The sequence below is a fragment of the Oenanthe melanoleuca genome, chromosome 3 (assembly GCF_029582105.1).
Source record: "Oenanthe melanoleuca isolate GR-GAL-2019-014 chromosome 3, OMel1.0, whole genome shotgun sequence".
In the NCBI taxonomy this organism is placed as follows: domain Eukaryota; kingdom Metazoa; phylum Chordata; class Aves; order Passeriformes; family Muscicapidae; genus Oenanthe; species Oenanthe melanoleuca.
Genome location: NC_079336.1, coordinates 39,932,544 through 39,959,619, shown reverse-complemented (window position 1 = coordinate 39,959,619; position 27,076 = coordinate 39,932,544).

Here is a 27,076-nt window from a genome sequence, read left to right as displayed (position 1 = left end):
CAAATAAGCTAGATTAGTTTCCTGCCACACTGTCAACACAGTTCCTCAGCAACCAGTGGATATTTGTAGAATATTTGAATATATAATAATATGATATATATAATACATTAATATATTAATATATATTAAGAATATATGTATATATATATATATATATAGTTATATATTATATATATAATATATAAGAATATTTGTAATCTGTATTTACTTTGAAGAATCTTTCTTTACAGAATTTTGACAGTCTATCACACCAAAGCTATTTCTTGCTTTCTGGATTATAATCTCTTTGAAATATTCCATCTGTTTACTACCTCCTCCTTCAATCTGCTCAGGGATGTAGATCTGTCTTGTCTCATTTATACCTTATATATTTTTTTTTTTGTACTGTCAGCTCTTTCTTCATGCAGCGGTGCTGCTGGACACTGTCTCTAAAATGACAAGAGGTAGAGAATGCAGAAAATCTTACTTGAAAGGAATTTTTTTCCTCATGCTAGTCTAAAAACACCTCTATAAACATCAAACTGAAACTACTAAGTTTTCTCAGGCTTTATATGAACAAACAAAATGTCATGCTTTCCAAACAGAAATGGCATGTATATTTATGTAAATCTACTTGTTTTACATCCGACAACAAAGAAATTGCAAATTCTAGTTGTCCATGAGAAAGGCATAGCAAATATCAAAGTTATTTTAACACTGGGGAACATCTACAGTACTAAATTACTATTTTCAGTGCTAATGAAGCAAACAAACATGCAAACAAAAAGCTGAAACCATACCTTAAAAACACAAAACTAAAGAGTCATAGAAATTTAATAGTCATGGTCTAAAATTCAAAAGTTTCAAATAAAACCTTGATATTTTCTTGTATCTTCAGATGTCCTGCAATTTTTCTTATTTCTGTGGATTGTTCTTTGTCCTGAACTGTTATACCATGACATAATTGGTCCTTGAAGGAGTAGCCAAACTCACATGCAGCTAATTTATCATGATTATCACTCTGGCTGTACCAGTTCTGAAACTTGCTCCTTTGGAGTGATCTCAGCATGTCTGTGCAGTTCTCCTGTTCAGCTATTCAGCTGTACTGTAAGAATTTTTGTTCAACTTACTGTGCACCATCTGGAAAAATTATCTAAAATCATAAATCTAATGACAGCCACCATCCTTCCCTCTTGCTGAGAGGTGGTGGAGTCAGTTGCAGGGATGGATTGAAGATGAACCAAGAATAACAGATTGAAGAACATAGAGAGTTTCACTATACATGATGTCTTCTTGCTTTTATCTGACATATATCTTGTCTATCTCTGTGCAGTCACAACATATGTTTGAGCTAGCTGTAGTCATGATGATATAATTTTCCCTAATTCTCAAAGTAGTCTTCATGTAGTGTGGAACCAGCAAGCTTGAATGAAGACAAATGTATTTTTTTTCACAGTTATATTTTTGCTTATAAACTAGTATGGGGAAAGAATTGATGGTTACATAACACAGATGAGAAAAGTAATCACAATGGTTCTGTCTGCCTTTTACATACAGGAAAATATTGTGTGGTGTATGATCAAGTCCACATTTTGGCTTACATAAAGTAAATAAAATTCTTAATATTTCATATTATATATAGCAAATTCCAAGAGGCTGTTGAAGCTACAGGATACTTATATTAGAAAATTCATTACTTCCTTATGCATGTCATAGTTTTGAAATTATTGGTTTTTTAATACTAGTAGGAGTCAGTTAAGCATATTTTACATTGCAAAGCAAAGTCAGATCTCTACAATGATACAAAGAAAATATTATATTCAAATCTATTTTATCCAGGCTCACATGAACAGGAACAGAGGTCCATTAAGGAGTGACAAGATGAATATTCATTTCCTTTCCTAACCCTACAAGCTGGTGTTTTTATCAGATGTTATAGATGACAGAATTCAATATAAACATTGAGCTATTTCTTAGTCTCTTTTTTAGATCATAGCCAATCTTAAAAAGATTTGACCAAAATCTTCTGGATCTGTAGCAAAATAAGAAATAGATCTTTGATTACTTTTTTTTTTTTTTTTTAATTTCTAATAATTTATACATTATTTTTACTTCTTTTAGAAGTCTTCAGAATTATATAGTATTATTAATTATGATTATATTGGTTACAATAACATAGTTTGTTTAGTTCTTGTTTTCTTTTCTCTAACTTCTGCACTTTAAAGAGACCTAAAAAGAAATTGCATGAGACGGAAATGTCACAGGGCAGACAAAAAACTTCAGTCTGTGTTGCACAATGTCTGTTATATGGGATACACTGTAATGATGTGAGAATTACTTACAGCATGTCAGAACTGTGAATAGCTCCCACCTCTTCACTATGAAAGTTTCCAGGAACAAGAAAGAGGTTTATCTTTCACAGTTATGGAAAAACATTCAAAGAAACAAATGAAAAATACAACAGAAGTTTTCACAAGTCTTTTTTAGTTATATTAACAAGCCAGTTATAAAACAGACAGAGCTCTTGTTCTTTACATCCCCTTGGAGACTCCTGAACTCTCTCGCACACTCCAGGTGATGCAGCAGGTATGGATAACACATTCACATGAGGAAAGTCATGTGTCATCACTTGAGGAGGCAGTGCTATGACACCTCCAACCTCTTTGCCAACTAACTGCATGTTAGGGCTACTAGTCCTCTCTATATGGTGTCATGGAGCAGAGTACATACCAAGGAATCTACTGAAGAAACATGAAATAATGAACAAGCTTGGGAGCAGAATGGGGCTTGACTTCTCCAACTAACAGATGAAGTTAGTAAGAAACCTGAGACATCAAATAATATCCTATGCTTTACAGCCCATTCTCAGCACAGGACCACACAAAAACCATAATGTCTTAGATAGAGAAATTCTTATCCAAGACAAACTAGTTTAAAATGCCTGGTCATGCTTGAAATGATAGGAAGTTGGCCTATCAGCAAGCATTCTCTTTTGATGTGTGGTTCTTAATTTTTATTTTTATTTTTTTTTATGCAGTGGGCAGTTACAATAAATCTTATTAATCATGTATGCCCTCCTCACATTTCTTTGAGTAATACCTTGAACCACCTCTTTAAACACTGTTTTCCAGGAAAGGTCCCAAGCATCTAATTTCTAGGGGTAAAAAATTAAAATTATATAAAATGGAGATTCTGGCACCAGCATGACTGTATCCCACGAAGCTTAATACAGGAGCTAGAGTTGATGATTCTTGAAGGCAAAAAAATTATTTTTATTTGCAGTTATAGAAATAATAGCTTCATCATTCTGAAATATTTTATTCTTTTTACCATTAATGAGTATCCAAACCATGTGTCAGTCATGAATTAATGGATTATTTATTCTACTCCTATATATCAGGAGCAACAAATGAAAAACAAACAAAAAAGAGTCCCAGGCAATTGCAGAAGAAGTTTTGGATCTAAATTCTTGTAAGTGTACAGTACATTTACTCATTATAAATCATATACTGCCTTGGTGATTTAATAGCTACTAAACTTTCTGAAAAGATCTTTTGTGATGGAATATTGACAGTTGTCTCAGACCAGCTGAAAGCTTCCTGCCTTGAAAACACAGTAATAGAATAAGCGTACTGCTCAGAACAGATACTGTCAGCTTTTCCTAATTTTCACGGGAAAAAAAAAAAAAGAGTGGATAAAGTTGTTCTCACAAATCATGCAACTGCTTGAAAAATTTCCCCACTGCCCCTGAAAAATAACATGGGTGTTTTTTTATATATGAAATATATATTCTTTTCTACCTTTGTTATTCATGAGTAGCAGTAAATAAAGCAAATCCTTGACCATTCAATTTGATAGCCTATAAAATTATTATATCTCTTCTGTGATTTATATTATCCATCATTATATTTTGATTGGATGACACTTAAAAAAAAACCCTCTTTATCTGAAAATATAAAGAGGAAATGAGATGTCAGAGAAGTGATGTAAAACAAAAAAATATATTAACAACTGTGTTATGAAAGACTCTTCACAGAAATAAATCACCCCACGAGGCCTCTTTGTGTCAGTTGTTGTTTGTCAGCAACATGGGAAACATTTATTCCTTCACAGTTCTCTTTTAAGATATAATCAATGATCTGCTAATAGTTCTGTTGTTTTCACAAGTGCACCAAGGAAAACAAAGTACTGTATAGTAATGACTTTAGGCTTTGAAGAAGTATAAAACTGTAATTCTTAGGAAAAATATTTTCTGTTTCCTCATTTTTTCATAAAATCATTTGTCTTCACCAACAGCAGAAGAAAGCAAAATTTCAAACTGAATATTCAGGAATGAAAATGCTAAAAACAGGCAGAAAAAGATCCCTTGGTAAACTTCAATTAGGAAGATTGGAACTATGTCCTCAAAATTTAAGCTGTTTGAATTGTCCAAAGATTGAAACATTAATGTCAAGTTTTCTTTACGAATTTGGCAAGATTCAAAAGTCATTCTCTGTTCAAAATTAAATCTAAAAAATAGTTATTGTTCTGGGTTTTCACTCAGAAGTGCTACCTAGTTTTTAATTGGATGAACACACGGGGGGAAACTTATGAATCAGTTTAGTCTCTAGAGAGTAAACTAAGTCTACTAGTGTGTTGTATTGAAAAAAAGGTTCACAAGTCCTGCCCCTCTAGATGTGGAACAAAATGGCTGTGGAACAAGAAAACTGAAGATGAGAGTCTGAACACAGTAGAATTATCATGGTTGCAAATTCTATGAAATAAATGCAATGTTATATCATTTTCCTATTATAAATTTCATGACCTCTCAGAGAACTAATAAAAGACAGTAAGGCAAAAAGTTTTTAAAAAAATTTTAAGAAAAAATTATTTAAAATCCAAAATAATTCAATGTAAAACTGATTTTGGTGTCTTCTTTTAGTTTAATTTTTATTTTAAATACTGGGCTTAAAACACAAAAGATTAATTTTCCTGAAATATTTAAAAGAATAAATCTCTCAAACTGTTTTCCCTAGAATGAGAATTTATAAGGGTGAAAATTGCTGTGAATTGCTCAATGGGACATATTATTGGATGCTAACTTTATGTGAACTAATGAACTGTTTTATCTCAATATTATTATATGAATAACTTCTTAGTACTATAATTACCAATAATGACAAAAGCACATAATTCAACTGCTCATATTAAAAAAAAATCCTATTAATAAGAGAAAATTAGAAAATTATTTAATGGATGAAATGGCCTTAATCAACTTTGGCTTTAGAAGTCTATATATCATTTATTAATATGTTTCAACTCAGTGAGTTGATAAGGTTGTTCATATCTTATCTATAATAGTTTGCTTGACCAGAATATTTTAATAGGTTTTATTCTGCTTTAAGAAAATTGATTTTCTTTTAATTTTTTACACAGTTCTATTTATTTTTGCTATGCTACTCAGAGTGTTAATAGTATTGAAGGAAGGGGAGTTACAGACTTGATGACTGCTTTTCTCCCAGCTCTCTCTCTGACTTATAGGTTTTGCTATTTTTAGTACAGGAAAGTATAAAAGTATAAAAGTTTTAGAAAAGTATATTGTTCTGTTTACTTTTGTATAGATCAGTTGTCCTGGAAAAACATCAAAGAGTAAACCCTTTAAATATACATATAAGGGGGTATGTGTATGCCTGTGGTGAAATCAGGTAACTATGAATAGGAAAACTGGATTAACCTCTGTCTTTGAAAACATAAAACCATTCTACTGCTCCACGAGTATACTAAAGATTGAACTCTGACATTCTTTCAGTTTTCTCTCTGATCACAATTTACTTCAGGGCATGTATAAACTCTCACCAGCTTCTGTGGAAATGATTCTCACACACACTTGAACTGACGTACTGCAGGGAGGAGACAAAACTGCATTTGCCCTGGGGGCTCTGTCCTGTGAATCTTCACAAGTAAAACACTTCTGGTCCTCTGCATTGTGCAGCTTCCTGGAATAGGGGAATACGGAGGAGCTTCACCCCTGCACTGAGCTGACTCTGCTCCATAGAAAAGGCAAGCCACTATTGTGATTTTTATTGTGAGCAAAGAAGCTTGCATTTGAGCATGACATTAGAACATGGACTATTCCTATTTGTCAAGATCTACCAACAAAAATCTTGGTAAAACTTTATTGAGTTTAATTTACAGAGCAAGTTCTTTCATAGTGCAATATTTTCCTTCTTGTCTCTTCAGACTGGTTCTTGTGGAAAAGAATAATGTCCCTCAGTGATAACAGTTAATACATTGGCAAAGGAGCAATAAATACAAATTCATTGTTATTTTATTTTTTAAGTATCTCACCTATTTAAGAATAGGTAGGAATTCCAGATAGATATTCCAGATATCATCTTACTGCATAAAAAAGTGATCTACAAGGGGAGCTAAAGTAATGAATGCAGCAGAAGCAATGAAGACTGTTTCTTGAGGTTTAAGTCATTATAGAGGGATATGTAATTTGAAAATGGAATAGCTGGTCTTCATTGTAAAATTTTACTGCAGTACAAGGAGACTATATTTAGTAAACTCAAATAAAATGTAAGGAAGAATTTTCATTCTCCTTGTCACAAAGATATCACAATGCTGTTCCAAGGAGTAAAGGCAAAAAAAATAACAAACTGAAATCTAGCAAATGAAAATTTGTCTCGATAAATAGATAATGTCATTATCTTTCAAGAGTTCAGGAATAGTAGCATAAGGGGGAGAATAGAGAATAAAGCACAGGCAACACTGAGGGAAAGAATATGAATCTCTCCCCACACCATTGTGTTTCTGTATCTATCTAGCTTTGTTACTGGGCAGATGGATGCAAGCCCTGTCAGCTCATGGTAAGTCATTTCACATCCCTTTTGTAAATTTCCCATCTGTAAAGTTAACATGAAATCTGCCAATACTAAAAGTGATTCTTGGAAAAAGCTCTGGGAGACAAGGTCCTAATTTTTGATTATGCTTTAATCCAAATTCCTTTGAAGATTTGAAATAATGAATTAAAGACTGTCTTTCAAAAGCAAACAAGTGAAAAGGGAAATTCTTAATACAGATATTGCTCTATTCCTACTCTTCTTTTTAATAAAGTCAGCAGTGCCAAGAGCTCTTCTTATTAATGAAGTCCAGAGGTTTGGACTACCTGCTGCTAACAGAAAGAATTCATCAGGAAAGGAAAGTAATTATTTGCTTTATTATAAAAGTAATTTTAAAAGCCTAAAAATAAACAAACAAACCAACCCAAAAAACCCCACAAGCTTAATTTTTTTATAGTAGATTTTTCCAATATTTTCAACAATTGTCAACATTTACTAAATATTGTTGCTCCACCATCAGAGATGCTTTCTATTCTAAGCTCTTAAAACATTGAGGAAATACAAGCCTGGGGGTAAAGGACTTTTTCATAGCTATACCTTGTACAATCCCAGAGCTCAGAGTATTTCTATATTATCTTTCTGTATTAACCTTAGCAATGTAGCGACTCAAAAAAATTTCTAAATATGACCTCTGCAAGTTTTATCTTAGCTTTTTTCTTAGTATATATTTGTAATATATGAGGTCTCAGCACAAACGTTGATGGTGCTTTGTTAGTTAATCTCTAGGTTTTCCATCTTGACAACATTTTCATTTCTCTCAGCTCCTGAAGGGCCATGTCATGCGATTATTAAGGACCTGTTGCAGAAAATTGCCTTAAAGCTCTTTAATAAAAGCTGGGGAACTGGAATTTGCTGTTATCATGGTATAGAGAGAAAGCATTAACTGACAGTACAAAGTGAAACTGTCATGACTCTCACAATTAGAGCTCTATCTCTTGAATGTAAGCTTAGGATAACAACTTTGGTATTGAAGTTAGTCGATCAGTCATTTGTAGAAGCTGGTAATATTTTTACTAAAATGCTCAAAGTCTGGTTTTTTTGATGGAATTGAAAGTCATTCAGCTGTGAAAACAGCTTATTGTGCCTACTAGCTCTTTGCTTTAAGGTTCAAGGGAGAAAAAATTAAACTGAACCTATTATATTTTGCAATAACCAAAAAATTCTTGGTGCACTATCTTCATGACATAGACAAAACCTAAGGCAAAGAATAGAGTACCTTGTTTTTCAGAACTAAGTTTACTAGAACACGTTAAGTATATTTCCTAGAGTTGTGACTTGTATTATATTTTTAACTTTCCATCATTATAATTTAAAATGGACAGAATCAGTAGAGTGGCTATGCAGTAACTCAGAGGTCCAACCTATGAGGATGCTGAAGATTCTACCTTACATGTTTTTTGCATTTAAAAAACTCTATCTGTTTTTATGCTTATTCATCCCTGTGTGAAATGCTCTGGTCAATCTAATTTCATTTAGATCTCAATTTTCTTTGTTAGTTTTATTTCCCTTTTGTATGGAAAAGATAACTTTAAGAAAGAGAAAAATTTATGAATCAGGCTTTTAAAAAAAATGTTGCTCCAAAATATTTGCTTAAATTTTTGAATCCTGAAGACTCTTTTACTGTATGAGAATAATTCTCTCTGTCTTTCAGTCCTGTCCCAGGAGGATAAAAAAAATTCCCACAGTAAGCATGTGTATAAAAGCATCAGTGACTAAAGGGGACTGTGACTAAAGTGGACTCCTTCAGAGATTTTTTAATTCACGATATCAAAAGCAAAATATTTTCTCTACAGATATCATTATTTTGTATGAAATGTTTAAGCATGTTTAAAAACAATTTAAAAATTCAACAGAATCCCTTATATATTTATAATGTTGTTTTCACTAATTTTATTTCACACATTTATGTATTTTTAAGATTGCAATTTATTTTGAAAGACACAATATTTAAACAGGACAGACCAGAGACGCTGAGATCCATGATCTTAATCGATAGAAATTTACCTACTGCATAGTTACTATCCAGCCATTATGGATAACTTACTATAATATGATAAAAATTATCAGACCTTAAACTGAGGGGGTTTATATTGGTTTTTTTAAGGTGGATCATCATCTTTGGAGGTCCCTTTCAACTTCTGTTGACGTTCTATGATATTTCACAAATGTGTAGAGAAGAAATCAAACAAAATTAGTGCACAGAAATAATTCAGATATCATTCATCACAAAAAAAAAAAAAAAAAAAAAAAAAAATTTTGAGGAGGAAGGAGGAAACTGCATTTGGAGAACCCTTAAGTGAAGCATGTGAGCTGTCAGAAAGTCTGAGGGTTATGGAAAAGATGCACTCAACTGAAAAGGTGACTGAGTCAGCAATGTTGGATAAAAGCCTCTCTAGCCTAGAAGAAGCAAAAACATCAACTGCAGAAGCAGCTGTTTGCCTGCTTTACTATTAGGTGCTCTGATAAAATATTAGTGTGCCTATTAGAGGCTCAAGAATGGGAGTGCAAACTCAACAGCAACTGCTGTTTGAGTGCACCTTTTACTTGGTTTTACTTGAATGAAATCAAAATTTATTCACAGTTTTCACCTATTTTTCCTGAAAATGGGAAGAAAGAAACAAGGACAAGGCATTCATTTTTCAGCAGGCTTAAGAGGCCCTTTTTACTCTATTTCACAGATTCCACTACTTCCAAAGGTGTTCTTCAGTTTTGATATGAAGAGCATTTCCCATAATAGTGCAAAACGTCAAAGACCAAAAGTGAGTGAAAAAGGATAAATTTATCTTCAGTACCACTCCAGTTTTAAAACAATCATAATTCTTTCATTATACCTCTAGACTACTTCAAAGTAACTGAAATCCCTCAAAAATAGTATCTGTACTCACAATGTAACATAATTAATTCCTTACTCCAGTCTGGGGCATTCCAGTGTTAAATAACAAGAGAATGAGCTGTAACTAAGACCTGATAGAAATCTTTTGCTATTTTAAGCACACCTAAATTATACTTTCCTTGCTGACTGACTGCAAGGTGCTCATAGCAGCTGTCTCTGTAAAAAAAATAGTAATTTTATTTTGCCTTTCCCAAATATTCTCAAAAATAGTTTAATGAATAAAACAGTTTCAGAAAGGCTGAGTAATAAAATATAGACTAAGCAGTTTGCTGAAGCTCTATCAAATTATGAAATATGCAATGGGAAATATAAAAATAACAGTTAATTGATAGCCATATAATTAATGCACATAGTTCTCTGGGTGTTGCACGTGTACCTGTGGTATTTCACATACAGCTCTCTTACCTATGAATATTTGGCTTTTCCTGTGTAAAATAAATCTATAACATTAATTGGGAACAAAGAGATGATTCATGCTAAAATATCTACTCCTAATTGCTATCATCAAATTAATTGAGAGTAGGAACTCATCCAGAGTTAAAACCAACACAATGAAACCCATCATAAAACCTCTTCAACCTCAGCTCCCCAAATCTGGCTTCACTGTTATTCACATCAGAAATTGTCACTGAGATATCCCTTAAAAATGTCATGAGTCATGGAAAGGGATTTATAAAAACATTTCTTGAACACTGTCTTAGCAGCAGCAGGGAAGTGATGAGAACTGATTAAACTTTCCTACATTGAAAGTCTTTGGTTCAGTAGGTCCTCCTACTTCTTCTGAAATACAAGAAAATAGTACAGGTGACCCAGAGATAAATTTTTAACCCAATTTGTAATTACTTGGATAAGGAATTGAAAGCCTCCTTTGGAGGATATCAGTAGAAGCTAGAAATGTAATTTGATCTGCAAGCAACATAAGTCTCTGAAACTAAACAGGATCGTTAAATGAGATGAAAATAAATAATTTTTAAGAGAAATAGCCAGAGGTTCTTATAAAAAAATAACTTGCAGAAACTTTATGTTTTCTAACAAAGCATTTATTACAAAAGTGAAACCATGGTTTACTACAGAGAACCTTAAATTATGATTTTTTGACTAAAACAAATTTGAAAGCCCACTACAGAGATATCACACAGTATTGAGTTGTTAATCAAGTGCATCAGGATAAAAAAAAGGAATATAATAGAGAGGAAAATATCCAGAAATTTTAAATCTATACTGTTATTCAAAAAGAAACAGTTTTCTGAACTGTGAAGTTTACTGTTGTCTACTGGGTTTGAAACTCTTTTTGAGACAGATGGTGCTTGCAGATAAAGATAAAATTGCTTTGCAAGACTAGTTCATAAGATCCAGGTAATGTTGCTTAAGTACTTCAAACACCTTGCCTTCTACCAAAATAAATTAAATAAAGGTCAGTTTTTTCAAAATAGATTGCCCAGGTGAATAGGGCAGTGATAATACAAGTACTAAAAAACCTTTAATGCCTCCTGTCTGCTCCTTTCCCCTAAAATTCAGGTAAAGAATGAAAGAAAAGAAACCAGAAAAACAAAAACAAACAAAAAGTTTGCAAACTCTCTGCTCCCATCCAGTTCTTCCTAGATATTAAATCATAATTATTAGATTTTGTTGCCCAGTTTCTCTCTTTATGAAAAGCTCTTCAGTTTCATCTTGCTGTTGCCTATGGCTTTTTCTGGCATCAGAACTCAATTTATCTAATTCTTTCAGCACAGTGAAAATTGTATCCTAAATTATGATCACACCCCTGGAAGACACAAGCTTGACTTAAAACAATTTAAAAAAACAAAGAAAAAAAAAAAAAAGATTTGTAAATGCTAGTTTTATTTCATATGTGGGAAAGGCTGGTCACAACAAGCATGTTAAGGTTAAAGTGCTACATCCAGTGAGAATTTTGACATTTTTTGTTGATGGTTTTGTTATGAGAACCATCAGTAAAAAGAAATGAGCTATTTTTCAATCTGTTGTTTCCAATCACTGTGACAAACTATGGATAAACCTGACCAGCATTTAGCCAGATGAAAATTAGGAAAGCCATGAACAGCAGCAAAGACAATGGATAGATTTTTCAGCATACTGAGGTAGACAGTACCCCAGGCATGATCCATATTTCTTTGCTGTTCTAAGGAAAAGGTCAAGGTCTATGAAAGCCAAGGGAAATATCTCAGAACCAGTCACTTATGAATAAAAAGTATTTCTAAACTGTCTAATCTTTTTATTTTTTTTAAACATATTGTTATCTTTCAGGAAGTCTGCATAGTGTAGCACACACATACAAAGTATGAACATCTTAAAATAAATTAATTAAAATGACAGTAAAATTCCACAAAAGTGTAAGACTATGAGTCTTTTAAAACACTTTTTAAATTATGGGGCTTTTTTTCTCTTGGCTGGATTGATCTTAATTTTTTTGAGGTTTCTTGCTGCTACAACTGTCTGTAAAGAATGGACCTTGGAGTATTCCCATTTCTAGAGACATGTCCATTCAAACTTGAAACCATATTGTCCACAGAGTTCAAATATCTTTATCTGAAGCCTTCATTTTCCAAAATACATACTTCCATGTGCATTTTACTGTCCCAAAAATATCTATGAGCCAGTCACACTTAAAACATTTTTGGTATTATAAAGTCATGAATTAATATTTTCCATGGGAATAGCCATCTTGTGTTTGACACTAGAATTTATTCTGGTTTCTAAAAAGTGTGCTTTGTTTTAAGAATGGAATGGCAGATCTAATTTTATTGTAGTTTCAAAAAGAATAATTTTGTTCTGCAAGACAGGGATATTGAAGGACAAATTATGTTATTACCTCAACTGAATGTATAAAAATGGAGATGTTAATATGTCTGGTACTATTATTAATAAAAAGGATAAATGAGAGTGGACAGTAAGGAAGTGGAGGAAAAAAAATACAGAAATATACTATATCATTTGATGCAGGAAAATATTTGAGGAATTCTATTTTCTTGTTGTCAGTTCCTTCAAAAACTTCCTGCTTCAGAATATGCAATGAATAATATAATATATTCTCAATTTCCAAGAGAAGAGTAGAGGTTTTTCACCAATTAAATGCTTCATTTCAATTTTGATCACATATTTAAATCCATTAATCTATGAATTTGTATACTTAATAAATAAGTCAGATTAACTTATTTTGTACTTGCACAAGATTTAAAAAAAAAAAACAAGAAGCTTTTATAATTAAGTAGGTTGCTTAATAAGGATTATCATGTGGATCTTCACAAAATAGGTTTTTAAATATAGAAGCTCTCTTTATGTATTGATTTAAAGAGAAGACACAAATTTACCCTTTTACACCATAAAAAAAACAAAACTTTTTTTCCTTTTTGGAGATGTAGCAATTTAAGAAATCAAATGAAAGTGGACACAGTTGATTACTTGGCTACACAAGCCTAATCCAGTAACATATAGTCAAAATTTATCAATCATAAAAAATACCTAATCATAAATATTTCAGATACTCCAGGTCATTGACACTTTTATTAAATATTATTGGAAATTATATTCTTCTGCATTGGCTTATTTTTCATGTACTAGACTGAATAAAATACTTCAAAGTGCTGTTTTAGTTAAAAACCAATTTTTTTCTTTGAAAGAATCAATTTAATCAATTCCTGAAATTAAACAATCAATCAGTCAATCTAGGGTTAATAAATCATAGAAAAATTTTAATTAAATAGATAATCTGTGATAGAGTAGCTTTTCAAATGAGCAGATAGATTGCAAGTTGACAAATATTTCAGACATGGAAATTTCAAATTCATCCAAAAAATCTGTGATATCTATCAAAACCTTGGCAGGTGTGAGGTACCAGAGAGTGCTTGGAAAATATACTCTAATAAAAAGGAATTGAGAAATAGAGTTTAGGAGTATATTTTAATAAAGTAGTACTCTTCCAATTGGCATATTGTTCTTGTTTGCAATTGCTGTAGATTTAGATTCTATTGGATTAATCAATGGATTAATCTGGACACCTAGAAATCAAAACTTCTAATTTCAAAGTTTCACTGTTTGCTTCTAATACAAAACTAGGATATATTTTACAGATTCATTAATATCAGTCAGAATTATATGCATAATTTCAGACATTTTCTCTGTTCATTCAGCTATACAGGTAAGTGGACTGAAACCAAAATTTTCCCTTCAAAGTCACTGCACTGGGCTGCTCCATTAGTCATCTTTCAGCATTCTTGTTTAATGTCTTGTCCAATTTATTTCTCTTGACAAATAATATTTAGTGCTGGTAAAAGTTACTTGCAGAATATTTTGTCCTAAAAGAGGAAAAAAGTGGCTTTTTACTGTTTGCCACGTTTGAGCTTGCCATGATTGTTTCATTTATAGTTAGATAAACCATACAGAAAATTGTGGCTAAATATTTTTTGCATGTTTAATGTTCTTTTAGACATTTTTGTTGCTTCTGCCATGCTAAAAGTCAGAAATTAAGTTTGTTGTAGGTGGAACTAAAAAGCATTAAGTGCCATAAAGATCAGTGTTACAAAAATAAGTGAATAATAGGATTGATTGACACTAGGTGGGAGTTTTTGAGGCAAATGGTGTTTCCAAACCAGGGAGGGTGTTTTTCTTTGACCTCAATTAGGCTTAGTCATTCTGACTATGCAGAACAGAGAACACTTGTATATTAACAATCTCAATGCCTTTGCACTGACATACAATGCCATGTATAAAATCTGTGAAATGAACTCTCCTTTGTGTGTGCGCATGAACATGCCACATAAATTTTGGAATGAAAATCTATGGGTCTACTTGATTCATGTCTGGATTAGGAGGTGAACTAAGTGAACTAAAAAGCCCTTATACATCTGTTATTCCCAGAGATTTTATGAAAATCCTTTATTAGTCATTGCATTTCAGAAGACCTCAATATTTATTAAAAAAAAAAACCAACTTTAAATTTATATTTTTAGTGGATGCCTCTCATGTTTCTTCTTTGTTGATTTTTTGGTTTTGTTTTGGGCTCTTTTTCTGACTCAAGAAACAGGATTTTCTGGTTTTGGTTGTTTGGGAGGGGTTTGCTAGGCTATACCTATTTAAAAACAAACAAAAATGACATTGAAGAATCTCCTAAAGGTAGCAGAAGGTGAAGGCAATAAAGACAAAAAAGTGCACTGTTTGAAAAAAGGACTATCAGGGCCAGTAAACATAAGTTACCAAAACTAATTACATTTTCTTAGAAGTGTCAAAGGAAAATGATTCTGTTACATGCCAGCTACCTAGAAAAGTCTATATAGCTCTTTGCACATCTTTGGTTTTATACCAAGTCGGAATATAGCTGAAGAAAATAGACCGGTTTTCAAAAATAGAAACATTTCTTGAGCATCTAACAGAAGATAACTTCCATGACTTTCTTACAACCTTAGGATGTCATGTTATTGCAATGCTTTTACAGTATTAATAATTTGTTCCCAAAAGAGTTTGTTGTAGGTAGCCATAGGTAGCCAAAAACATGCTAGATTCACGGACATTAAATATACTTCATTCTCTTCCGTGATCAAAATCTATAAAAAAACACAATGAATAGATCTTGTACATAAATTTTTTCCGTGATTAAGAAGACGTTTTCATCTATAAAAAACACACAGCAGTCTTATGCAGGAATTGTAAAAATTTTAAAAGAAAGTAGTGTGCACGAGAAAGCCAAATTTTACAAAAATTGCAAATAAATATCGCTATGACTATATTGAAATACACCCATTGTAAGGATGCTTAGCTCAATATGAGTTTAAACATAAAATTTAGAGAAACTCTTCAGGATGAAAAGCACAGTAAAAATTCTCAGAAAGAACCCTTTCAAAGTTAAGTGATACTAATTACAGTATCAGCATCAATAACTCTGATACTAATAACAACATTATAATCCTAATGCTACTACTTTGAAATTTAATTGTCTAATTTAATGCCTGTATTACACAAATCAAATTGCAGCAGTAACACTGTAAATGCTAAACAGTTAAGGTGTTTATTTTCAAGCTATGTGAATTCTTTAAAATAGTCATCACACAAAAGTAAAGACAGAGGATGAGTTTATGTAATATGAAATATGAATTATTACAGTTTTATCTTTAGCCTTTGGGACTTCATCATGGCATCTAACTAGAAAAAAAGAATAGTAGGATATCACATCATCTCTTGAAAGCATTGTTTGTTCAAACATGCCACAATAAAATATATCTCCAACAGAGCTACGAAACAGGAAAAGCATTTAAAAAAACAAGCCTGCCTACATTCTTTCTGATGTCTGAATTTCATTGTTATAATTTTGTGTGTTTGCTAGGCAAACTTTTTTACTAAATCCAGTAAAAAGTTTTGCCTACATTGATTGTGTTACACTGATTTTTAGTGAAGCTTCAGCTAGTGAGTTACATCAATAATAGTGCATAGTCAGCTGGACAGACCAATCCAGCAGCTTCACCTTCAGTTTTACCTTCAGCCTCTTTAAAATTTACAACACCAAATATATGCATACTATCTCTACCCCATACCTTGCAGAACAGAAGCACTATGAAACTTGGAGTTATTAATCTCTTTTTTTTTTATAGACATTTGACAAGTATTTTCAAAAATATTTGTACAAACCCACCTCATCTTTTTCTGCACCACTTTATCCAGTGAAAGTGCCACTTTGTTAGGGCCTTAACATGGAATGTGGAGGACTTGTTCTTGAAGCAATGTGTACAGGACTGCAGCAGAGATTTTCCTTTTTCTCTCCTAGTTGTGTCATTCATCCTGCCTCATCAGATAATTAACATTAGGAAGTGGGAGTCAGTAGGCAGGGCATTCAATGTGATTCTAGTTATTACTGTTATGGCAACTTCAACTGTAAAACTTCAGCACAATAATCTCAGAGAGCCTGAGTTACCTATAACCTCATGACTATACCTGTCCAGGAAAAAAAATCTTCAGAGGGAAAGGGGTATGTGAACACTTCCATGCCCTGCATTGCTCCTTGGATTAGGGGAAGGCATGGGAGCTCACTATGCAGTCTGTGCTCTCTCTTAACATGTAATAATATCCGTGTAATAGTAACCACCACTGAAAGAACAGGATGCAATGAATGTGTTAGGAATATTTACAGTTTTAGAGACTTTGTTCTAAACCTGTTAGTGTTTCAAGATTTGGATGACTCTAATACAACTCTAACGTGCATTCCATATCGGTGTAAATAATATTATATAATGTGAAACTGCACACCATCTTAATTAATCCAATTAGTGCCCAAGTCTTAGTATACTGGTAAATTAAATGAGATAATCCAAGCTAGAACATGTCCTTAGTCCTAAACCAACACAAAGATTTTTTTGGGGGGAGTGGGGGATGGAAGAAATGGCTAGAAAACCATGCAAATCACTATGAGGAGCCAGGGAACTTTCAATTCTATTGTGTCCTGTTTAACTTATTGGTATGAATATAACCAAACAATTGAATTTTAACACAATTATCTAAAAAGCTTATCATAAATTCTAATAAAGTGAAAAGGTAATAAAATTCCTTGGGGACATTAAATATTAGTTGTTTAACTAGGATGCTTATAAATAAACTCGTTACAATGTGCAAAATATAATCTAATTTTTTTCTTCTTTTTTAATATTTTGAGCAGGGAAATAACTCTTAACACTGGAGATGTCAGTGAACCAAGCATCTACCAGATGTCTTTGAAAATACTTTTGAAAAATTGGTTACCTATTTGGTATAAAAGCTATCAAAACAACTCAAGGTAGGTTTTGCAATGTGCTCAACCCTTATCCAGTGCTAGAATTTCTAATGTTCCTGAACAGTTACTTTATCTCATAATATCATACTTGTTTACAATACAGTGAATAACAGGAATCTCCTTAAAATCTAGAACTGTCCTTTGTGTTTCAGACATTTAGGTGAATTTGAAAGATATAACAAACTGAGTGTTGTAAAAAGTCTAGAAAAGACATTTAGATAATGGAATTTACTTTGTTTCCTGAGATGCATTTTGATAACTCGTGGCAGAGTTACATGTCTTCCATGTAAATTGATATTTAATGCCTTAATGTAAGATGAGTCGTTTGACCTCAAAACTTCACATTGTAAGTATCTTGAAGTGGTCTTTTTCAGGAGGAAAATACATATTAGTCAACATATCCATGCAGGTCTGATGAATGTGTCTACACACTTTAATTTGTGACAGGTTGTGTTTTGTTTATTTATTTATTTTAATTGTCTGTTGGTGTATTTCAGAGGTCCAGAGAAAAGAAGCATAGAATAACTCCAAAATAGTACAATTCATCAATTCAGTACATTTTTTCAGCAATAGTGAACTTTTTTTTTTTTACTTTTGCACAGAAAGCTGGAGAAAGTAACTTTTTAATTATACTAATTATGCCATATATATTTAATATTTGGAGTTTTTTGAGAGTTAATTTTCATCTTGTTTAAATGCTAAGCTTCATCTTGTCCTGCTTTCTGCATTACCCTACTCTATCATTTACCACATCTGCTGAATAACTTGAGAATAGGTTTCTTTATCCTTTGCTTTTTCTCTCTTGCTCTTTGTTCCACAGCATGGCCCATGGGTGCTGTGAGGTGTCAACTCTCATCTTGCATCATCAAGAAACATGAGGGGTGTCTATAAAGAGGTCACAGTGATGACTAACTGGTGTTCAGTTGTTGTTACTGGTGGTGTGTAGAGAGCTTTGTGTGGACTAGTAAGACTCCCTGTCTTTTAAACCCCATCAATTCTATGGAAAAAATTGGTTTCAGAAGAGGATTGGATGACTAGCTCAGGCATGGCTTTCAATAGCACTGTCATGTAGTGCTAGTTGAAAATAAATCCTTCCTAAGGAAATAGATTGTATCAGTAACACTGCTGAACTTGTGAGATAATACTTCACCAGCAAAATAACAACGTTGAATCAGGATAAAGTCCTTTGTAAGTAAATTAAATCATGTTCCAATGAACTAGCCAAAACCATCCATATATCAGAATAAAAATTATTAGTGAAAAAATGGAAATATAAGTCATCTAAATTCACTAAGAAGAAGAAGAAAATCCTTTGGTCCCAGAGAAAGAACCAAAGAGATGAGCTCGTCATACCTTAGGGATAAATATAAACCAGGTTATTATTATAGGCATTTAATATGAATGTCCTACAGGAAAATTGAATTATTGAATTCTGTTTCTAAATTTCTGATTCAAAAATGTAAGACAAACACACTAATCCCTGATATAGTATAGTCTAGAAGAAAAACTAGTGCAACATGAAGGTAGCCCCTTCAGCCTCTTTAGCCCCATCCCTTTTTTACTCAGCTGAAGCTCTAAAGAGAAAAAAAGTTTTAAAAATCAAGATTATTCATTCAAATGAGATGGGAAAAATGATGGAAAGAATGATTATGTAGTTTTGTGTCTGTGCACACAAATTCAGGAGAAATTCAGGACTTGTATCATCTCTTGGGAATGTAAAATAGTACTGCTTTACCAACAGTATTGAAAGCACTGAAATCAGTTCTTAACCAGGTAGATGAAATGCCTAGAAACACTCAGAATGATAGCACAGGCTATTATTACATTGGGTTTTGCAACATAGTAGCAATTATTCACTAGCATGTTCATATTCAGGTAAAACTATGTGAATTCTATACATCTAAGACAATTCAAATATATAAAACTCTCAACTGGGATTCAGTTTCTATCCTAAGTGCTGTTTTTTTCTAAAGCAATTGAATTGTTTGAACAATTTCTTAAATTTTTTACCATATTGTATGAAACTTTTCTTGGTCATTTTTTTTCCATTTCCCTATTCATCTATATTGGCTATTAAAAAAATAATTAAAAAAGAAGGAACAGAATAATACCTCTTACTACATTTATTACTAGGTAACATGCATAATCTTTGTGCCTAAGAAATTTATCTCTGAACACACAAATTTTCTCTCCATTATTCAAAATCATTCAATTTCACCCATCATTTCCTGCATACTTCCAAAATTTGTTCTGCTGAAATTCATCGTCCTTAGGTCTCACTTCAATACTAGATATAAACTAAAAGACTGGAATACAACCTTCATGGTTACCTTTTCTCCCTATACTGTGGAGCAGTAGTGTACTCATATTTTCAGAAGTCCTGATATTTATTACTTCACATAGTATGTCATAACTTACATTTAGGAGTATTTCAATATTTCATCTTATACCTTATCATTAGGTTTTTTCAAAAATTATTTTTTCTTTTCTCATTGGTAATAGAAATGTACTTTGATTTTATTTAATACATAATTAGTAAAATGGTAGTTAATGTTTCTGATGTCTGTAGACCTTCAATCCTTTTCACATATGCAGAGGAAAACTCACATATATGACAGATAACCTAAATAGTGTCAAAATTATGTACTAGGTTTATAAATTACCAATTCTTTCTTCCACCATTAACACAAATGAACATCTTGAAAATGAAAAATGTGTAGACCTTCCTATAGCTCTCTACCAATCTAAATTTCCTATTAAAATTTCAGCTTTGCTTCATTTATCCTTCAAGGATTTGTCAGAACATCTCAAATGGGTGCAAATAGATGAAATAGAAAAGAAAATTTATTTTCATCTGCAAGATAAAGTTTATTTCAGTTATTTTAAGGAGTTCAGTAAAAGTCTACAATGCAACTTTATAAGTAAAGGGATACCTATGTAAATAGAATTCCCTTTCCCCTTATCTCCTGCTAGATTTCACTTCTATTTCCTCTAACCAGAGAGCAGCACAGATGAGAAGTGAGGTCACAGACTGTCCAGATGGGGATCCTTCCACCTGCATCACCAGAGGGCTCACAGAGCTCCTACAGCCCTAGGAAATATTTCTGCATAACAGGATTGCCTTAGTTATTCTTGTGCCAGAAGACAGAGCCAGAATTACTGCAGAAACAGAGCCCTCTCTGGCTAGCTGATACCTTGGGAGCACAGTGGTTTTGGGAGGAATACATTCCATGGGGGGACAGGTTGTGTGGCCCCAACTTAACAGAGTAGGAGAGTTATAGTACTTGGCAGTGATTTTTAGTGTAGGACACCATGATCACCTGCACAGGCAAAGTAATTACTAGGAAAGCCATTTAGAGACCACCTTTTACTCTCTTTGATGCATTTCATATTAAAAAACAAACAAACAAACAAAAACAAAACAACAAAACCCACAAAACATCAACAAAAAAAAGAGCACACCAATCCATGAAAACATTTCTGTTGTATGTTATGCCCTTACTGGCAGCAGCTCTGTTTCATTGCATGGCTGAAACTGTCTTTCTATGGTCTTTCTACAACTATCTAACCAACAGACAGAGTTATTCTGTGTCTTGTTCCTCTTAAAGCAAGAGTAAAAATACATCCTTTATGTTTATCTTCCACTGCTGTCTCATTGAGGGTTACAGAAGGAAAAATGCAATGGTTCCAATTGGACCATTGGACCCAATTCCTGGCCCTCAGACAGAAAATGAGTAGCTCTAAAAAAAACTAATGTTCTTATTTACTGTTTGCTGCAGATAACAACAGTTTGCACGGTTTGTTGCAACACATCAAATGCTCAAATATTAGCGTTTTAATTACCTTGCTGCATTTATATGATGAACAAGTGCAAGGAAAGTCAGAACAGTCAGTAGGTTAGTGCTGCAGACCTATACAGAAAATACAGAACCCCAGTCAGAAAAAGGGGTGTATGTGTGCCATGATTCAGTTGCTGTCAACAGTCTGTAAACATCAGAACCTGCTATTCATCCTTACAGAGGATACATCTTAGAACAGTCCAAATTACCACACGTGTGTTAAATGCCATTCAGACAGTCTGTCTGCTTTTGTTTTCTCACCTTTTCTTTATTTCAAAGTGAGGGGAAATTGAAGTAAAGAAGATATTACATCGTGCATCACATTTCTCATTTAAGAAGCTTTAAACCCATAATTAATGACACTGAAGTTTTACAATTTCGTGAGTTCAGTGGGCAGTGTTTGTCATGTACAGTCACTGACTGGCTCATGGTATCAAGCAAAAAACCTTCCAAGATGTCAAGTCTTGGGGCACCCTCCAGTCTATTTTGTGTGCATGTCGGTCTGTTTTCTTTCAAGAAATATCCAAGAGTAACCATTAACTGTGTCATTTCTTCTCTTACTTTCTGGATGATCTGGAACTTCATTAGCAAATAACCTTCACAGAAGGGAGCCTTTAAACAGTACCTCTACAAACAAAGTCACAAGAGCAGGTTGTGATATTTTTGTGGTAGTTTTCTCAGCTTGCCTCTGTTAACAGTGAAAGATAATAACATGTTTTTGTGTAGCTACCTAAAAGGCTGTTCCCTGGGTTATGGTAATTGTTTTGTTGAAGTCCACAAAAGGCATAATTGAATGTAAATGGAATAATTAGAAAATGGATCCTGCAAATCCCTGTGGTCTAAACATGTGCATTTATATACCTCACACAAAGGTAAATAAAACTTTTCAGCAAACAGGTGTCTTGCTCTGACTGTTTAATTATTCTTCCAATAATTCCTTTATATACACTGGAACACACACTGGAATACTGAGACAGAAAAAATTTAGCAAGTTCTGACACATCTTTCTTGAATAAAGTTCTCATGACAATGATAGTCAAGGAAAATGGAGGGGGAGGATGCAGTAAGGGAAAATGTCATGTCTGTTAAATAGTCTTTAAAATACCTAGCAGAGAGTTGGGCTCCGCAAACAACATAAATATTTAATCCAAAAACTCTTTATATCATTGTTGCCATTTAATTTTCAATTTACAGCTTCACTAGCATAGTTTCTATTTAGGTTTGCTGCAGTGTTGACAGGGTTTTCAGAGTCTGTAGGATATCTTTAAAACTCCAATAATCTCAGACACTCACAAAGCTTGCATTCCCTGTTGTTTCCCTATTAAACTGCTTGTAGGTTGATTCAGTGCTATAACTGTGATTTTTATTTCAAACTCTATAAAACCAGTTGCTCTTCTGTTCTAGGAGGTGTCCCTTTGTCAGGGGCCAACCCCTCACCCCCCCGCCCTAGCCTTTTTTATGAACCTCAGCTAACAAATTTCAAGCAGAATAAAAGATTGACAAAGTTGAGCCATATTTTCTCTTGCATGTACATAAAGGAATATTTAGGACTACTAAAATGTGTGTTTGGCTCCATGTTTAAAAATGAATACAACTAAGTTGTTCCATATTTGTTCAGCTCCTGTTAAGATGCATTTGTCAGGGAGATGATTATAGAGATATTGTCACTTTGTTATCTTGGATTAACAACAGGCCAAATCACTTAGGAAAACACAACTTATTCTAGCCTTACATTCCTCAAAAAAGCAAAGAGAGCAAGTGAATGGAGGAACACAAGACTTCTGTGTGCTGGCTTCAGTAAACCTCTCTATATAAAGAGTGAGATTGTTCCCACCAATCTGGAAGGAAGGCAAGATTATGGCCAGTCATCCATGTGTTCATGGAATACAACCACCTCTATACAGTGTTTACTATGGAAGGCTAAAAAACAATTTAAGGTGAGATTTTTTGGTTTTTTTTCTGTATTCTTATAGATTTGGATGTTAAATTTCCTAATGTTAAAGAATAATGCTCTTCACAGAAATTTTGCCACAGTTATCATCTCACTGCATTATGGTGAAGCATCATCGTCAAAAAAAAGATGTCTGTTCTGCTACTTCAGTGGCACAATTTCATTAACCTTTTCCTGTCTCTTTGGAATCTTCACAGAAGAAAACTGTCTTCTCAGAGCAAGCATTATAAACAAAATTATCAAACCCTTCTTTTTAAAAGGAATATGCTAGAAATATTTCAGACAGCTAAAAAGGTCAAAGACTAGGTAAACCTTGAATGATTTATACTCACAAAATGTCAAGAGTATAATGCAAAATATTTTCTTCATAACACTATATTGAATATATTGTTAAATGCTAAAAAGAAAAGTAAAAGAAGTGTTGGATCTTAAAGCTCATTCTTAGGATTGTCCACAGTTCAAACAACAGATGGTCAAAAATGGGGTTGAGAATATTTGAATAAATAAAACGTTGGAAAAAAATCTTACTAATCTTTACTGTTTTGCATTTGAGGAAGGTTAAGAATAAGTTTTTAAGTGCTGTTCATATCAAGTCAGAGCTTAAATGCTTTCAGCATGTTTTCCTGTGGTAATTCTTCCACAAAGAGCAGTGTTATACACTACAATCCAAGGTCATACTGCAAGCCTGAGTCCAAAATCTGCTTCTCCTGGTGTTTGAGACCATCATTTCAATATACATCTCAAAAGTTCTTCAGGACCACTGATTAGGAGGGTCACGTATTCAGCATCTGAAGGTCTTATAAGACAACCTGTTATATCTGTTGCTACCTTGCTGAGCAAAATGTAAAGCTACACAAAAATTAAAATGTAAAGCTACACCTAATGCGTGAGCTAGACTTCTCTAAAAATACCAGATGCAGTTCAGTGCTTTGATTGCCCCACAACTAAAATGGGCAAGTTTTAGAGAGAAAATATGAAAATAGCATGAAGCCAGCCTTATTCACTAAAGAGCCTTTGATCATGTAACAACCCCTCCTGCAGGAAATCCCTTGATGGCATGTTTTCTCACTTATTACCTTCCCCAGACAACACTTACACAGAATTGATCTAACAGAAGACAAAGACAGATTACTAGACACTGATTCTAGTTTTCATTTTCTACCTCCCTCTCTGCACAGCAGCGACACAAATCTCTCTTCCCAGTCCAAAATAAATGTTCCGTGAATGTAATGTTCTTCACAGTAGAGGAAGCACAAGCAGCTCAGGCTAAAGAGGAAAAGCTAAAAATGTCAAAACACAACTTCCAAACAGACATCAATACAGTCAGACTGGTACACCAGAGAGAATTACACAGTTCTCCCATACTAAATAACTTCCTTAAAGAAAACCAAACAAAAATAAACCCCTAAACAAAAACAAAGGAACAAACAAGCAAATAAAAAAGACAGAAATCAAAGGAAAAGGAAATTATTTTTAAAAACATAACAAAATAAGAAAGAGGAAAAGAAGGCTCTTGGGGAAGGACTTAAGGTTGGTTTTCATTCTATGATGAAACTTTGGTGTACGCTGAATCAACATCAGGAATTTCAAAGTGGAAAAGTACATGGTTGATCATACCATCAGGCAGATTTGGGTGGAGTGAACACAATTCTGGTCAGTGTCTGACATATCTGCAATGCAAGCAGAATTGTTTCATCTAATAGTGTGTCTTCCTGAGATTTATTCTCATTATTATTGGTTTTATTATTTCTGTACACAGAAACTGGACTACAGTAACAGAGTAACATTCCCACTTTCTCATAAAGACAACTGCAAAATTATTTTTTCTTTATGTTTCTGTTGCAGAAGTTGCCATTATTTTGTCTCCTTTTTTCACAGAAATAAAACAAAATTATTTCTTTTTGTCTAGAAACTGAAATAATATTATGTGTTTTGGTATTGTAATGCATTAGCTCAGATATAGCTTCTGAAAAGCTAAGGCTATCCATGTTAGCATCCAAAAGTGGTCTTCAAGCTGGGATAACAATAGTAGGCAAAACAATTTAAACCCAAGAGCGGCATCTGGTCTTTACTGAAGAAAAATAAATAATGCTACATTTCTGTCCCAGAGAGTGTCTAAATATCAGAATCTGAAGATACAAAAAAAAAGAAAGGCTATGGAATAAAAGTTTTCCACAACCAGGGTAAAAATGATAAAATCACAACAATAAAAAGTAAAATATGATCTGAAAAAATGCACCTCCAAGTTATTTAGCAACAGACTTTTCTGGGGCCTGAAATTCTTCTCTCTTCTTGCAATGACTGTTTATTTGTACTTGTAGATAACCATGTTTCACTATGCAAAATAGTAATTAAGTTACTGAGAAATAAAAACTGCTTTGGAAAATAGCATTACATTTGAGATGCTTCAGAGAAGGAAAATTCTGATTCAAAACTTTCCAAAGTTGTAATGAATTCGGTGGTTGTTTTTCTGTCTCAAAATCAGGCATGGTGTTTTCTATTCTATTCTATTCTATTCTATTCTATTCTATTCTATTCTATTCTATTCTATTCTATTCTATTCTATTCTATTCTATTCTATTCTATTCTATTCTATTCTATTCTATTCTATTCTATTCTATTCTATTCTATTCCAGTGTCTTAGTTCCACTTGCAGTGCTCCAGCTGCAAATAAGTCAGAGGCAGAGCTGTGTCCTCACACTGAATGGAGCTGGAAACTAGAACTTGGTTGGCTTGAGCACCTGACACCCCTCCAGGCAGTGAAAGTGTGCAGAGCATCTCTGGGTCCTTACCAGCAGAGATGCTGGGGGTCACACCTGCTGCAGAACTCCCCTTCTGAAAACAGCTAAAGCCCATGAGAGGGCTGGCAGCAACACAGCTGAACAGGAACCTCAGCCTGTAATGACAAGGCCAGGCCTCCAAGAGTTACTGAAGTTGCACAGCCAAGCATTGCTTTCCAATTCCTGTCAAGTACTGAAATGTGCTATAGAGCTATTTCTCTCTCAGCTTGGGGGAAAACATAATTCTTATGTAAGGGAACACTAGATAGCTATAAGTGCCTGCAGTTAGTTTATTAAATGTCCTTATCATATGGTCAAAATACATAAATAAATTAATTATGGTGGCTCAAAGAATTTAAAAGACTTGAAAACAGCAAGAGAAAAGAAAGGAAATAATCTATCCTTTTGGCAGCAGCCTGGATTTATGCTGCATTTACATGGTCATGAGACTGAAGGCATGGACCCTCATCTAATTTTAGGCAACTCTCTTTTCATTCTGTCAATTATGCCATTCTGTCAATTGGAAAGCAATACTCTTTGAGTTCCTTATGAGGATGTAAATATTAATGCCTATTAGGAAATCAAACATTTTAAATAAAGATTCCTACTGGAAATAGCTACTAAATAGATTTATTACAAGTGAAGTTAAACTAGAAAATTTGTTTACAGTCATTGAGGAACACAAAGAAAATTGCATCTCCAACAGATGGGGATATAAATATATAAGTAAATTTAACCACAAGCTGCTTTAGCAGTCTCCAAGATGAAAAAAAAAAAAAAAAAAAAGAAAGGACATGGGATACATCTTTGAGAAATTTTTCAAATACCCTTAATTTTAAGCAATTATTTCAGAAGTATAACAAAAATTATCTATAATTGAGTTATCTGAAAATCTTTACAGAAACTGACACACTGCTAAGATTTCATAATTAAGCTAGCAGACAAAAATGGAGTCAATTGTAACTATGAATCATCTAGA